Raw genomic sequence first — 17,164 nt, 5'->3', positions numbered from 1 at the left:
CGATGATTTCGGAGATGTCTGCCCAGTCTCACGGCAAAGCGTGGGATAGACCCGCTCGCCTCGCAAGCAATCCCACCGACAAAGCGCAGGCCCCGGTACACAGCTGTAGTAACCCCCGCTGACTTCTTTTACTGAGGTTATATTTATCGGTGTTTTATTTCCTGATTTTCTTATGTGTCCTACGTGTTTCAGTCGCCAATTCTGAATTATAACTAACATTAAAAACATGTTTAAGGAGGAGAGAGAGCAAATAAATCTGTTTAACATCTGATCTTTGGGTTTTTGTTCAGTAATCAGCGTGACCTGTGTATAAACACATAAAAGAGATAACGTTGGTGTTTCCGTCATGTAGTAACTGCTGGCTTTAACTGTACAAAGGTTGTTCGACACTATGAAACACATACAGACTTCATGATGTTCGGCTAATATTTTTATTGTGAATATTAATCATGAGGGTAAACGGCCCTGTACACCACGCAGCGAGGTCAGCATATCCACGATATCCTCAGCTCCATGAGTTAACACAAAGTTTCCCAGCTGACTATCTAACTGCCAACTATTCCAGAGACGTGAAAATATACAGCATAAAGAAAAGTGTAAGAGACTCAGCAGCAGATTAGACTAACAATTATACATTTAATAAATCACCAAATGAATCCAAGAAACGAGCAAACCTGTTCCGACAATTTGAATTTGTATTCCCTCAGCTGCAGACTCGCTGCTGTTTAAATGTTTGAAAAGGAAGATTAGATATAAAAAACGTCAAACATAGACTCAGTCTGCCTTCACATTTGATATGAGGCCAGCACGTATAGTGGCCTCAGCAGGCTATTACTGAAATACACGTGCTATATCATAAACTATGATATAAACAGGGAGGTCCTATTAACATGTTTAGTTTTAAAGGACACCTTCCTGCCTTTAGTCTCATTCATGAGCAGTATTAGTTTTCTTCTAACATCCAGAAGTCTGCACAATGTGTTTCATAGTTTGTAACAAGCCTTTGACAGGTAAACATAACATGACCGAAAAAGCAAAAAAAAAGAAAAAAAAAAGAGAGAGAGTGTTGACATAAGAAGAGAAAATTCTCTCAATTATGGAGACAGACAAATGGTTCATTTATGTTTGATGTGTGTTTATTCCTCCCTAAATATCGTCGGTGAAGTTCGCCATGCATGTCAGATTTTCCTGCGCATTTTTATACCTCTGCCAACAGAGAGAGAAAAAAAATCACATTCTAACAGACAGCTGGTGCTTAGAATACAGTTGAATAACTATTAAAAAACAGATGATATTTAGATGATAGTTCAGTCTAACACATGTGCCAGTGAACCATTAAACGTCTGTGAAACTATGCAGTTATGAAACGTAACTTTAACCTCAGCCAAACCGATTTGCTCAGTTGTAAATAAAACAGCGAAGTAAACGTGACCCGACAGACAGAACCTGAGTGAATGAAGTCCAGCGTTTAACCACTGAGAGCTAAAACTCAGCTGAGGTTTGAAAGCTGTGTGCCGGTGATTGGACATCAGCCGCTGATAAAGCTGTTCGCCTATAAAGTGCTCTGTAAGGAAACAAGCTCCAGCAGCTCTGCGCTCGGGGAAAACACTATATTTACTTATCTTGTGCAGAAAAATGCGCTGACATTGCTTTATATCGAGCACCAGCTGCCCAGTTAAACTGTGACTATCACCAGGTAACTAGGCGTGTTTCTTGAATTAGCAGCAGGTGTTAAACAGCTGACAGATGAGGAGGAGGATGCATGCAGGTAAACTGAGGGTCTGTTGAGCTGATCGCTGGTTTCGTGAGAAAAATGTCAGCTCGTTCTTTATGTTACAGAAGCACAGAGACACAAAACCAGGCGGAAAGAGACGATCGTTCGGTGAAAATGAGAATCTGCGAATGCAACATGTGGAACACGGAGAGTGGAATATGTAAACAAACCGGTTAACGTAACCCCCTCGGTGCACTCTGCATGCTAACTGTTAGCAGAGCTAGTGAAATCTCTGAAAACATCTGAGCACTTTTGCAAACATGTTCTATGTTGACAACCTGACCAGACATACGTCGCGACATTCGCGGCTAAAACACTGTTAAAAGTGTAGCTGGTGACAGAAAAACGGGGTATTTTAAAACTACACCACCACCATTGCTGCTTGTGATTTGATCTGCATTCTGGGATACCTGGCTGCCCCAAGTCTACACAAGCAATCGATTTTCTAGGATCGACCTGTTTTGACTTACTTTGCACGGCAACCAATCAAATGTTAGAGAAGCTGCATGGGCAGCGTTAACCCCGCCCCCTGAGTTTGATGGGTGAGGCTGACAGATAAAATTATTTCATGACGAGAGCCAGGCGTCAGGACTGCCAAAATGAAATAAATAAATATATCATTAAATAATTAATTAAATGTGTCAATAATTAATTAAATGTGTCAATAATTAATTAAAATGTGAAATACATAAATAATTAATTAAATGTGTCAATAATTAATTAATTACATGTGTCAATAATTAATTAAAATGTGAAATACATAAATAATTAATTAAATGTGTCAATAATTAATTAATTACATGTGTCATAACTATTTATTTAATTAATTGATTCCAATTTTAATTAATTATTGCCACATTTAATTAATTATTTAATGGTGTATTTAATTAATTCATTATGGCAGTCCTGGCGTTCCATACGCTAGAGGCTTGTGAGTAGTGATGGGCAGATGAAGCCCCATGAAGCACTGAAGCTTTTCATCCAATTGGTTCACCCCAACGCGAAGCTTCATGAAGCTTCATGTGCTCTAGTAGGACACCTACTGGACGTAAAAATAATAGCTGGCATGAATTTGAAGAGTGTGGCATTTTGCACACAGCCTGTAAATGTCAACAACAAAAGGAGTGTGTAAAACATGTATATTGTAGTGATGGCAGTATACTGTGTATATTTATACTGGCAGTATGGGAAATGATTATTTGGAAATGCTTGAAATGGAAATGATCATTTACTGTGAGGTGAGGTGTGGTTGGGGTGTGGACAGTGGTTGTGCTTTTGTAACGTTGAGGTATGGACAGCTACACACTGAGGCTTTGAGCCTCAGTCCTGCCTGTTCACATTTTATTCTGTAAAAACTAAATTTTCACTGCTTTTATGACCTTTTTAGTGGGGAGAACATAGCTAGGATTTAATGATTTAACAAATCTTTTAAATCCTTTGTCCTCCACAATGCTAAATGGCTGGGAGTCCTCAATCACCATGCTGACCAGGTCTTCATCTATTTGAGATTGTTCTCCTGAGGAAAGACAATAAAGATAAAGCACAAATATAAATATCACATACGTAACTTATAACAGTTGTATAATATTGTTATATCATTTAGTAACATTACTGCATCCTATATTATCATTGCATTTGATGGCTCACCTGGTCTTGCTCCACAATCGGTGTTCCCCTTATTCTCATGCAAAGCTCTGTAGTGCCTAAGCATGGATGAGGTGTTGTTGTTATATCCCAGCTCCCTGGCACATAGCAAACACTTCACCTTGTACAAAAGTCAAGACAGCTCAACATAAATTGTATTGCACCATCAGTATTATGAAAATACATCTTCTGTAGAAATTTACATACCTTGTTGGGAGGAATAAGATCAAAATGTTCCCACACAGGGGAGGACATCCTCCTCTTCTTAGCTGGCTCCATTCTCTCCTGACTTTCTCTCCTCACTCTCATAAACCTCCAAACGGTCTCCAAACTCTCACTAACAACTCTCCATCAAACACCCACGTTTTTGAATGAAGTCTGAGGGGTTTATATCGCTGTCATATCTCGCGGCAAAGTTCGAACCACTTCATGAACCAGTCACGTGGTACAGCCGGGCAGCGAGGCTTCGGACGTCATCATTTTCAGCTCCTCCCATAAATGAAGCAAGCCTCGATACGCGCTTCGCGGAAACGCCCCCTCCATTACTCGACACACGCTCCGAAGCCTCGATACAGAACGTCACATCACTACTTGTGAGCGTATTCGCTGCAGTTTTTTTAACAGCGTGCACTCTTTTTTCCTTCGTCAGGTGAGGTGTACTGGCAGGCGCGTGACGCACACAGAACAGACACTTATTTCTGTGTTGCAGGTATGGAGATGTTCTTATGTTTTGGAGATGCAGTCTTTCATTCATTGTTTTTATAAGTACAGTGTTGTATTGCCTGTTGGATGGCGGTTATTAATATAATTGTACTGAAGTATAATGTTTGAACTATAAGCACTAGAATATTGGGTCCTGGTTATTGAATTGTATTTATCTGACTGTTTATTTGATTTTGAATTATTTTGTTTATTGTTCTTATAAGTTGTTTTTAATGATTTTTCAGTGACATGTTATTTATTTTATGCTTTTTGTTTTTGAGAGCTTAAGTTAATGTTTTAAAACAATTTGTTGTATTAGATTTATTATATTATTGTGGTGTTAATGAAGCTGCAGGCACAGCTCCTTTCAGCATGGCCGGAGGAGAGGTGTACTGGCAGTCGCATGACACACACAGATCAGACACTTATTTCTGTGTTGCAGATGTGCAGTAAAGAGCCAAAGACCCAAGTGCTGTCTCCTGCCTCTTACTTTCACGCCAGAACACAACGCAATGACGGGTGTAACACATGAACGGGTTATACGAACAGGAAGCTCAAACTGTTTAAAAACATGAATTCAAACTCAAGCATAAGAAAGCAAACAGCAAAACTTTATTTATACAGGCAGAAACACAAAATGCTGCTCAGAGCAGAAGCTAGCACAGACGAGAACCTCAGTAATCAGATTGTAAACACTGATCATGTGATTCAACATGTTATTCCAGCATTAAAGGTAAAAACAGCTTCAGTTATATTGTTGGAAACAGACGCCGGTCACAGATAACTTGAGGTGTTGCTCTTCAACCTGTAGATGTGGTTCAGCATCTACAGGTTGGAGCTTCACATATTTCCTGGTTTGTGCACTAATAATGAGCAGCTCAGAGACTTACTGAGGTCCCAGACTCTGCTTCAGTCCATCCAATGTCCTGCTCAGCTTCTAGTCAGAGTCCAGGTTTTAATAAGAACTAAAGTCCAGTTTCCAACACACACATGAAGATCACAATAATGACACTGTCAGTGGTCTTTGAGATTTATTAGAAATCTGTCTTATCTTAAGTTCAGCTCTGTGAAAAGGCATGGATCCGCCTCACAGAGAGCATCGATCAGAAGTGAGGTGGCTATACTTCCTTTTCGTCGCACTGTGTCAATAACGTCTCGTGCTTTATCTGCTTTGCTCTGCTGTGATCTGACTGATTCCATCTCCTGATCATTGATAATATGCTGCTCCAGGAGTTTATCCAGAAGTTTTTTTAAAACAGGTTCAGACACTCTGTCAATAAACTGTGAGCGAACTGTGAGCAGCCTCTCGTCTGCCGGGACTCCGGACTCATCTGGGACATTTCTCATTAAGGTTTCTGTTCTTGGTGCTGAAGGAACAAAGAAAGATAGACATTTAACAGCACTCTGAACTGAGGATGAAAAGAGAAGTATGATTTCAGTTGAAGTTTTATAAAATATAAAATAAAAAGTTTGTAGGGTAATTTCTGCTGGTATTTGGCAGGAATCTTACCTGGCAGGCAAACAGATGATTTCCAGATTTCATTCCCCTCTTGGTCTTTGACTATCAGAGTCACAAACCCTGAATTTGTACTCAGGAAAACTTGAAATGTTGGATGGTAATTTGGGCCAGACTTTGAGCGAAACTGTGTTTGCTAAACAACAACAGAAAGGTGCCATTTTCATGACGAGTGGGTTATCCAGGACTTTCATTTCATTTCAGCAGCATATAGTTTCTAACTGCTGACTCACCTTCGGCTGTATTATCCTGCTCTCAGGTTCACAGTGGACACTGTACCTTTGACCGAAGCTGAAAAGACAGTCAGCAGGGGTCTGGATGTATTTAGCATCATCGTGTTGTTGGGCAGACACCTGCAGTGACAGGACAGTTTATTATGCTGGTAACGTTAATAAGTCTATTCACCTGTAGAGCTCATTTAAACATATCAGGTGTAGAATATCATGTGTCAGTATGAATCAAAAACAATCATTCTTGAGATAGAATAGCTTTGCAGAGAAAAAAAAGCTCCATGATTTTATTTTTATCAGTGAAGTGTCAGATCTGACATTATGGGTCACAAACATCAAATGTTCACAGCTTAGGGTCATTACTGAGAGTGAATATAGAAGAGCAGTGATTGGTCAACAATGTGGGTAAGAAAAGTTAAATGGAGCCTGACTCTTTGTCTCAGGTAATCAGAGTGGAGTGACCAGTACACCTGTACATAACTTTAGTTTATTATCAGAAAGCTGCTGAGAATCATTTGGATTCTGAGAGGACTACAGAGTGAAGATGATGAAACTATTTACCTCTGACAATGGGATATTTTCCTGGAGTAGAAACACGTTGATTTGTGCAGGTTCTGTCTCTGAAGGTCGGAAGAAAAGCAGAACTTGGCCATTTACTGTTATGTTCAGGAGCCGCTTAAAAGACCGGATGATGCCCCACCCAGAGAGGTGAGGAACCTTCACAACCACATGGGTGGCAGTGATCTCCAGCGGCTCCAAGATGCTCATCCCATCATCAGAGATGTGGGCAACAGACAGCAGGCCATCAACACACAGCGCTGTGAAAGGAAAGAGCTTTTCATTCTGAGAGTTCAGATTTACTTCTCACCTTATCTGAGGATTACATCTCCTGCAAACAAGTTCACCTCCATCCTTTTTTGTTATAAATAAACTGCATTGTGGTTATTTGTATGATAAAGAACAGTTCATATTAGCTGAGCACCACACAGTAACACAGATGTTTCACAGCACAGTGCTCACCCTCCTTTGTTTCACAGTGTGGCAGGTGGAGCTCCCAGACTGTATCCTCAGAGCATGTGATGTTAAACAGCGGCCCTGCAGCTGTTTTTCCAGCTGATTGAAGGAGGCTCTCATCCCATTGGACAGTCCTGTACAACAGCTCCGCCTCCTGAGCCATAACAAACACTAGTCTGGTCAGAGTACACTGGAACACACCTGGACCAGGACACCTGAACCTGTAGGACACAGAAGGGCTGAAGCACTCCAACCAGCCTGTATGAGCTGAGGTCTGATCACCTCCAGCTGTATCACGCGTCTTGTCACATCATTACATACATGTTATCAACCTAATGTGAAATTAGAAGCACCTGTAGGAGATGTGTGTGGATTCAGTTTGTACTTGAGGGGTGAAGCTTGATGGAGGCTGGAATTCAGAGAGGAAATACATCAGCTGTTTAAAGCAGCAATAAACAAGTAAACAGTGAACAAACTATACAGAGTACACCCATCCATCCATCATCCATCCATCTTCTTCCGCTTTATCCGGGGCTGCAGGGGCAGCAGCCTAAGCAGAGAAGCCCAGACCTCCCTCTCCCCAGCCACCTCCTCCAGCTTATCCGGGGGAACACTAAGGCATTCCCAGGCCAGCCGAGAGATATAATCTCTCCAGCGTGTCCTGGGTCTGCCCCGGGGCCTCCTCCCGGTGGGACATGCCCAAACACCTCACCCAGGATGCACCCAGGGGGCATCCTTGTCAGACGCCCAAACCACCTCAGCTGGCTCCTTTCGATGTGGAGGAGCAGCGGCTCTACTCTGAGCCCCTCCCGGATGGCCGAACCTCTCACCCTATCTCTAAGGGAGAGGCCAGCCACCCTTCGGAGGAAGCTCATTTCCACCGCTTGTATTCGCAACCTCGTTCTTTCAGTCACTACCCACAGCTCGTGGCCATAGGTGAGGGTAGAAACATAGCTGGACCACACAGCTAGTGGCGTGTGCCCCTAGGCACACAGAGTACACATCAGGTGTTATCTGTACACACTTTCAAAACTGCGAGTAACATACTGACAATGACACAGAATCTTAAACCTGACTGTAGAGCTGGGCGATAGAACGATAACGATATGTATCGCGATATAACTTTTACTCGATAGAGAAATTAAGCTATCGCGATAGACCTCGCATCTCTTGTCCTCTTTAAAAAAAAAAAAAAAAAAGGTCAGCCAATCCAAATTAAGTAGCGCAGAGCCGAACCAATCACAGCCGCAGCGTCACGTCGCGTGACTTGTTACGTACAGCACAAGTGCCAAGCCGCACGTGTGTTTGTTTGGGAAGCAGCCAGCGGGTAATGGAGCCAGCGCGTAATGGAGGAAATGAGTGTGCCGACTAGAAAAATCAACCGAGCGTGACCGAAGAGAAAACAGATGATGGTTCCAATGCCGGAGAGATTGTCGAACGGAAGAGCCAAAGAAGTTCCGTAGTGTGAAGGTATTTCGGCTATTTCAAGTCTGACAAAAAACAGAGTAGCGTGCACTGTAAATTGTGCCGAAAGCAAGTCTGGAAATACAATAAACTGGTGCATGCGTCACACTGTGCGCCACGTTATTGTTTCAGTGAAATGAATTTCTACAATACTGTTACTGTTAATTCTACTCTCTGCAGTGTTTAAATGCTTACATATACACACAGTTACTGTTCGTCCACACATACGACTCGGTTCTGCTTCTATGCCCCAGCTTTGTTTACTTTTTCCCACCGAGGCTTCTAGACTTCTGATTGGCCAACATTTCTGCACGGTTAGGAATCTAGCGCCACCTGCTGCTTTGGCATGTTCATAGCGTTTTCCTTCATTTCTGCTTTTATGTGTGGACGGGATTATTTTTTAAAACGAAAACGGAAAATCTCCGTTTTCACAAATACCCGTGTACGTGTGGACGTAGCCTCAGTCTCTGACTGGAAGCGCTAATTCGTCATTCGGCTTTTGTCAGACTAAAGTAACTGTTAAAACTGTTTGAAAAGCTAAGCTATACAACAAGGAGAGATTGAGAATTTCCTTTTAGTTCTCAGTTTATTTGATATTGACAAAAGTTAGTCAGTTTTGTCTGTTCTTCTGTAAAACAAACTAAGATTTATTTTTAGAATTAATATTTTGTTTCTAAGTGGAATTGACAATTTAGTCTGTTTCGTTTGTTCTATTTTGAAACTTAAACGCTTTAGCGGCTGCCTTTTGTGTAGTTTGCAATATTTGCCTTTATTTATCTGAAAAAGTCTCATGTTCCTTAAGTACATCTACCCTGTTGAACTTATTATGGGAAATAAATATTTAAATAAAAATAAGCTGCTGATTATTTCACATTTTACTTGTGAGCAACGGCACATTTAAATCTTACAAATATAGTTATTTGGCTTATATCGTGATAGATATTGTTATCGCCTGAAATGAAAAAAACATATCGTGATATGAAAAAATCTCATATCGCCCAGCTCTACCTGACTGGTTGTCTGCCCTGTGCTTTAACACACCTGACACAATTTCTGTGCTGAAGGCCTCTTTTTTGTGTCACAAGACAATCAGATCCACATGCTTTTCTCTCACCTTAATGTGCTTTATGTCATCCTTAGACAAATCAAGCTCTGTGTCTAATGAGTCTGGATTCAGTCTGACCTCAGAGTCACCTGATGAGAGACAAACATCGAATATGTCAGGATTTCCTGGAACTCTAACTGGTGCTGTTTACAATCATATTAGTTTTTTAGTGGTTTTCTGATCAAATACAAACTGTCTGTGAGGGATTTCTCTTTCTTCCTTAAGGACCCACCATCTTCTTCAGCTGCAGCCTTCTCACTCACTAAAAAGATTTTAAAGTATTAAAATATTTTGACCAAAACCAGTACCTAAAAACACATCCTTAAAAACCCCCATAATTTATAGATTTTTGCAGAATGAAATAAGCACAAACGAGCTTTCATGTGATATGCTGTTGATGAAATAGTGATGAATGTGACACAGAGTCTCAGTACTCACTGGTTTTGTCTATGGAAGATTTAAAAGTCTTGTCATCAACCCTGCAGAGAGCAACGTTAAAACACAACTGATTAATGGGGTACTAAGCCTAGCCAGAGAAGAAGAAAACAGACTTTACCATGAAGATCCTGTTGGGTTATAATATTATTTTATGCCATGTTATACCCCTAATTAAAGATTGTGAATTATTATGTAGTTTTAGTTTGCATTATTCTCCTGAATTAGAAGAAGCTGATAACTATTGCATTTGTTAGATTGATTTGCATTACATTAGACTGCTGCTTTATTGTGAATGGATGATGTTGTTTTATGATGCATTATACTGCTAAGTTATAAGAAAATACTGTTTGCAGAAAGTCATCATCTTATTTGTCTGATTAGAAGAGAACAGAACATGCTGGAGTTTCCTGCCCCATCTCAGCAGGAGCAGATAAACAGGGAGCCAAGGTCGTAGCTTAGGCGCCGTGTGAGAGAGAGTGTGAATGTTTAGGCTTTTATGATTAGGTGGGGGCTACGAGAGGCTATAAGAGTTTGAACAATGCTCCACCATTTTGAGATCTGATGCTGTCTGCGTACGGTGTTTATCTCCTGCGCGTGTGATCATTAAAATCATTGTTTGACTGAACCCGACTGGACCAGTGTTGTTCTTTTGGTTTTTCATCTTGTCTCCATCCCCAATATTTGAATCCATAACAATCCTCAGTGTGGATTGACTGGAGGAATTCCATCCAAACATCTGCTCTCACTAAATTCTTCCTCACCTACAGACTGTGTTCTTCACTGCTTTAAACTTGGAAATGAATGCAGTCATTGGTCTGCGTGCTGCTTTGTTCAGAGAGCTGATTGGCTGTTGACAGTGTTTGATCAGAGCGTGTCAGCCGTTACTATGGTGACCATAAAGGTCAGAAACAGGAAGTGTTTGTGTCCAATCCTGAAGCCTGTCACCATTCTCCTCTCACAGCTTCACTGAGAAGCTGCAGCTTTACAGGAAACACTGGATCTTTGTTTCATACTGACTGTGTTTAGTACAATACTGCTGACAGCACCACCCACTCACTCCATCACTCTACTTACACCAGAGTCTCCAGTCTGTAGTCTGGACTCTGCTGAAGATCAGACAGCTGCTTCACATCTGGATCCTTCAGGTTGTTTCCCCACAGGTCCAGCTGTCTCAGATGGGAGGGGTTGGACTTCAGTGCTGCTGCCAGATAATCACAGCTGATCTCTGACAAACCACAGCTCTCCAATCTGTATAAAGAATGAAAGATGTAAGTTTATTAGACAAAGTGTGAGCTTGAAATCATTCAGTGTTTCATCATCTGTTCAGAGCTGAAGAAGGTTCAGAATGTAGAAGTTTAGAAAATGGAAACTCCAAACAGCTGAAGCCAACAGGAAGCAGCTTCAAACAGGAAACTGTGCAGAGTTTCAGACTATATGTCCTGATGCAGCCAGTTGGATTTTGGAGATTTGAATCTCTGTTCTGTGACTAAGTCCTTGAATCATTTCTTCCAGTTGGTCCAACAAGACAGACTAAGTGTTGGACATGTGTTGTGGCTCCATTAGGGGAGCTTCTAAATGTGATGTGATGGCCCCTCTGGGTCTGTCAGGTCACAGGACTGAAGAGAGCTCAAACTGGGCACACAGTTGTTCCAGTCTGGACCAAAGACTATATACTGGAACTGAGGGACTGCTTTGACTGCACCCACTGGGACGTTTTAACGGCTCATGTTCTCACTTAGATCATCGATTTCTACTTACATTTCTTTCTGGGAAAAATGGGGATTACTTTGGAAACAGGAAGTATTTTCCCCAGTAAGCAGCCCTGGATTAGTAAATCACTCCAACATGTTCTCAGGCAGAAGAAGCTGTCTTGTTATGAGGAAGAGAAGAAAAAGATTGAGGCACAGAAACTTGTTGAAAGAGAGATAAAGCAGCTAAAATCAGGTGTCAAAGTAAAGCAGAGGATGAGCTGAATAAAGGACACTCAAGGCTGGCTTGGAAAGGAATGAAGTCCATGGTGGGGATGCAGAACAAGCAGCAAAGATGAATGTGATGCTGAATCAGCAGAAGACTTGGACTCATTTGATTCCAGCTTTGATATCATTGATTTCAATGAAGAGCTTTGTGATTGTAGCAAAGGGCTGGTAGCTCTGAGAGTCCCACTGATGAGGTGTTTGTGTGGAAATCTCTTAGTGGGACCAAAGAGAGAAAAAGCCCTGGTCCTGATGCTGTGGGAGGGAAATGATTGAAGTGTGCTGTGAGGAACTGACTGGGAGATTTTCACACATTTTCCAGTCCTCCTTGGAACAACAGGAAGTTCCCAGCATATGGAAACAAAGGTTAAGTGTCCTATGGCACTCAGTGATGATGGTGCTGTGGCCCCACCACCTCCACCTCTTTGTAAAGGAACTAACTGTAATCTGAAGCTTCAAGTGGAACTAAGACTTCCTCCACTAGGTGGCAGTGTCTGATGAGAAAGTGTTAGTGGAGCTGGCCTGGAGTCAGAAACAGGAAGATGCAGGATTTGGGCTGAAATGGGGAAACGTGGTTCGCACTAGTGCCTTAAAGCAAGAAGGTTGTAGGTTGAAGCTTGTTGGCCTTTCTGTGGAGGGTGGATGTTCTCCCACAGTCCAATGAAATGCTGCTTAGGTTCATTGGTGCTTCTAAATTGGCTGTAGGTGTGGATGTGAGAGAGTGCTTCTCTGTCTCTCTCTGTTGGCCCTGTGATGGACTGCTCACCTGTGCAGGTGGACCACGCCTCTTGCCCTATGACAGCTAGGGCACAGGCTGCAGCCCTGTGAGCCTAAGCTGAATAAACAGTTAGCAAAAATGATCCATAGATGGCCTGAAATCCCCCAGTTAGCAGTTTGGTAGATAGCTATGACATGCTAATCCCATCCAGCAGCTGTATTCTACCTGTAAGCTGATCCCTGCTGAGCCAAAGCACTTTTTCATATACAAATTACAACCTTTAATAGAAACCTATTGGTCAGCATCTTATTAGCCTGCTGTTAGCTTCATTCCACAGAAAACTGAGAGAAACTAACAGAGTTGATAAAGAATAAAGAGAAATGTGCTGATTTAAAGCCTTTGAAGTGCTTCAGATGATCTCTGTCCACTTCTGTCCACTCATTCATTCATGTAAGCTTTCTAATGCAGCTTTGATCTTCACAGTCTGCTTCATGAAACTCATTCTAACCCTGAATGTCAGAGTGTTCCTCCTTCTCTTTCCCATCATTCATGCTGGCAGTGGAGGAGATTTGGATGTTGGACTGTGTTTTGGATGATGTGTGTATGTTTGTGTTGGACTGCTGTCTGTAAAGCAAACGCACATTTTGCTTTGGATTTCAGTGTCAGACAGACTTTAAGGTGGAATGAAGAGTTGGAGAGTTTCACAGTGAATTATCCAGTGGAGGATTTTTCTTCTTCTTTGAAGGTTTGAAATGTGAACATTGTTCTGCTGCAGTCAATGGACTAAACCAGAGAAGAAGAAAACAGACTTTACCATGAAGATCCTCAGTGTGGATCAGTATAATATCAGCCTGATGTCTGCAGTTTAGTGTCAGCACAACTTTCACATCATATTCATCTCAGCACAACTAAAACATGCTGACTGACCTCAGAGTTTCAAGTCCACATCCTGGACTCTCCAGGAAACCACACAGATGCTTCACTCCTGAATCCTGCAGCTCGTTCCAGCTCAGCTCCAGCTCTCTCAGATGGGAGGGGTTGGACTTCAGTGCTGCTGCCAGATAATCACAGCTGATCTCTGACAAACCACAGCCCCACAATCTGTATAAAGAATGAAAGATGTAAGTTTATTAGACAAAGTGTGAGCTTGAAATCATTCAGTGTTTCATCATCTGTTCAGAGCTGAAGAAGGTTCAGAATGTAGAAGTTTAGAAAATGGAAACTCCAAACAGCTGACAGAGTTCATACGCCTTTGTCAGGGTCAAATTCAAGCAAGACCATGTGAAAATTAAAACACATCATCCTAGGTGAACTTAAACACCTTTGTTCCCCTTTTGTTAAGACATAGAAAAGTACACCACACAAAAATACTGCAAAAGGAAACGGTCGCCTTATATACATAGTGTATAAACTCAAAATGCACATTTCACTTCAAATTAAGATTAAGGCTTTGAACAGATCACATAGTTCAGTTCAACATATAAGACTTTAAGAATGCACAAGCATCTACTTAAAATCTATTTAATTTATCATCCATGATATTATTTTGTACAATTCCAATGTATTTTGTTCATCTCCCTTAAATAAACAGGCAGTCTTAAAGTATGAAATATTCATATACAAACACATATAAATGTGTGTACTGTCTCAGTGGCTGATAGTACCCCACAGGCCTCAGTGTGAGCTTGAAGACATTTATAATGTTTAAGTAGTTTAATGTGCAGGTGCTGACGATAAACACATTTTGAATGAAAGCCGGGGAACTTTGGTAGCACAGAAACAAGTGGCTATTCTTTGTGACTATATGGATCACTCACAATACCATTATTTCACACAAAGGCACCAAATTAATACTCAAAAAAGCTGCAGCAATACACACAAATATAAACAGTACTTGGTGACTGTTAAGTCTAATTGTTGAATGTTGCCATTGTGTTTCTTAAATTTGTACAGTCTTAGTTCAAGCAGTAGGATCAAAGCCATTCCTTTGATCCTGTCCACCTCTCCAACCACTCTGTGCTGGGGGAGGTTTTATTGTAGATACATCCTATCTGGAAGATCTGTTTCTTTTGATGTAAACTTCCTGGGTTTATGACCCTTTGGTCAGCAGGAGGTCTGACACACACACACACACACACACACACACACACACACACTCTTACAGAAGTTCACACATATACATAAAATGCTTTGTCTTAGAACAAAGGGGGCGTGGCTTTGTTCTGACGTGTTTTGTGTGAACTGTCTCCCAATAAAAGGTAGCAAATCAAATCAAATCAAATCACTTTTTATTGTCACATCACATGTGCAGGCACACTGGCACAGCACATGCGAGTGAAATTCTTGTGTGCGAGCCCCACAAGCAACAGAGATGTGCAAACACAACAACACAAACGAGCAAAATACAAGAATGGCCAACCTGAAACTAATAAATATATGTACAATATATAATAGTGTATGCATTTCTGGATGTGTATACTAAATATTTTCCTACGTGTGTGTGTGTGTGTGTGTGTGTGTGTGTGTGTGTGTGTGTATACACATTTTTACAAATTAAATAGTAAAAAAATAAAATAACATAATAATAATAATAATAAAATATATAAAATATACAGAGTTGAATATGTGCAAAACAAGTGGCATTTATATACAGTGTGGAGTGCATAATGTTGAAGTTCCAGTAGTGAAGCTGAGGTGTCTATGACGTGTTCAGCAGTCTGATGGCCTGATGGAAGAAGCTGTCTCTCAGTCTGCTGGTACGGGACCGGATGCTGCAGAACCTCCTTCCTGATGGAAGCAGTCTGAACAGTTTATGGCTGGGGTGACTGGAGTCCTTGATGATCCTCCCCGCTTTCCTCAGGCACCGCTTCAGGAGGAGGAGGTCAGATCTGTGGTCATTTTCGTGGTGGACACAGACGAGGCCTCCCTTTCGCAAATAATCGATCGATCGACTGTCTTGTTTTCTTCATGATGAATAAGTCTCTAGAATTAGCGGGGCTTGTGGAAACACAGACCCAACAGTGACAACTTTGCTTTTAGCCTTTAACCCTTCTTGACTACTTTTGATGTGGCCTCTATATTTTACCTTTAAAAACAGTTTATCTTGCCAATCTGTTATTTTCTCATTTTGACCAACTGTATCAGCACAATTTATCTAAATTCAGACAAAATTTAAAATACAAGTAGAAAGTGATATTTTGACTGTAAAAACCACACACATGTTTAACGAATCATATTCTACATTTGGACACCACGGCACCAGCTGCTAGGCCCAAGGCTGGAGCCCACCAAAACAACTCCCTGATAACGACTGTGTGATGACTATTCTTCCCATCCCATGAAGGACACCTGGATCGGCTGGAGGACTGTTTACTTAGCCTGATACAGCGAAGGACACTGTCTCAGCTGAACTATGGACACGCACACACATACACTTACACTGATAAGCACGCACTCATCCCCCTCCCTTCCAAACGCCTTCGATGCTTGTTCCTGCGGGGGAAGGCAGCGGGTCTGCGTGCCGCGCTGAAATGATAGCATGGTGCAGGACGACTGCTGTGTTCCTTCGAATCACCCCCCACCCCCCTATCCATCCCCTGTGGCTTGTCATGTGCTCTGATGTTGTGATGTGGACATTAATGTGCTCTCTGTGCAGAGGAGTTTTTTTGTTTCCTGTTCTCATGCTGTCCTCCCATAGGTTGCCCAGCGTGTGAAGAGGTCTCTTTTTTTCCTCTTGTACTTTTCCCAATGTTGTGTAATTTTTTCAGTGTTATTCTCCCAACGCTGCCGGTCTCCGACTGTATTCCCATGTGATGTCTTGTTGTTGTGTGTGTAAGTCGGGGGGGGGTCCTATTCCTCTGTGGGGCAACCTGCATATGGCCAATAAAGCATTCATTCATTCATTCATTCATAACTTGAAATGCAAATAGAGATTGTACACTTTTAAAAATACGCACACGTTTTGCAAACAACAAAGTTATATGGTACTATTTACCAAAAAATGCAGCCAAGGCTCAGACGTTTTTCATATAATCATTTCAAACTATTTACAGAACAATCAGGTGTCAAACAATAGTTTGTGTCACTCTAACACATATGAGAACAGCACAGGGATAAACCTGCAGGTCTGACAGCAGGTGTGTCACTCAGCGTTTACACTGCAATCTGCCTTTGTTGGCTTTAAGGCAGCAACTGTGACGATCACTAGTAGAACTGACACACAAAACAAAACAACAGCTACACACTAAATACACAAGACAACAAACTAACTTGAGACCAAACACGGTAAACGTCACAAATCTCTCACGTATCAAAACTCTCTCTCTCTTTCGCTCACTCGCTCTCTCTTGCCGGTCACTCCTAAAACTTCCCCCTTTTGCTAAACAACCAAATGTCATGTTTCCATATCATTTTTGATTGGTCGACATGGTACATTTTCCCACCTATAGGGCTTTGGAGCGTGATGTCACGGGAGATGGGCCATACCCCTTCCGCCATGACAGTAGGCCAGCCAAAGGATACCATTTCAGCTATGGATCGTACGTGTTGTGTTGTCGGTTGCAACGTTAGATCACACGATCGTGAAG

At 41.6% G+C, this 17,164-nt stretch overlaps 1 pseudogene across 1 annotated transcript in view; it reads right to left on the bottom strand.

The window, feature by feature from the left end:
* Window positions 1-4,710: 4,710 nt before the first annotated feature.
* The window catches only part of LOC112433074 (NACHT, LRR and PYD domains-containing protein 12-like), a 168,770-nt pseudogene continuing 156,316 nt past the window's right edge, over window positions 4,711-17,164 (bottom strand). Inside the window, exons 10-20 of the transcript XR_013097101.1 lie at window positions 13,506-13,679; window positions 10,962-11,135; window positions 9,888-9,928; window positions 9,643-9,711; window positions 9,459-9,538; window positions 7,234-7,289; window positions 6,887-7,101; window positions 6,428-6,684; window positions 5,870-5,989; window positions 5,631-5,772; window positions 4,711-5,487 (exon numbers count right to left, since the gene is read on the bottom strand). The product of XR_013097101.1 is annotated as an NACHT, LRR and PYD domains-containing protein 12-like (transcript). The remainder of the gene's footprint in view (window positions 5,488-5,630; window positions 5,773-5,869; window positions 5,990-6,427; window positions 6,685-6,886; window positions 7,102-7,233; window positions 7,290-9,458; window positions 9,539-9,642; window positions 9,712-9,887; window positions 9,929-10,961; window positions 11,136-13,505; window positions 13,680-17,164) is intronic.

This window comes from Maylandia zebra, linkage group LG3 (genome assembly GCF_041146795.1).
Source record: "Maylandia zebra isolate NMK-2024a linkage group LG3, Mzebra_GT3a, whole genome shotgun sequence".
NCBI lineage: Eukaryota > Metazoa > Chordata > Actinopteri > Cichliformes > Cichlidae > Maylandia > Maylandia zebra.
Note: the sequence above shows the minus strand (reverse complement) of the source record. Positions and strands in the feature narration are given on the sequence as shown.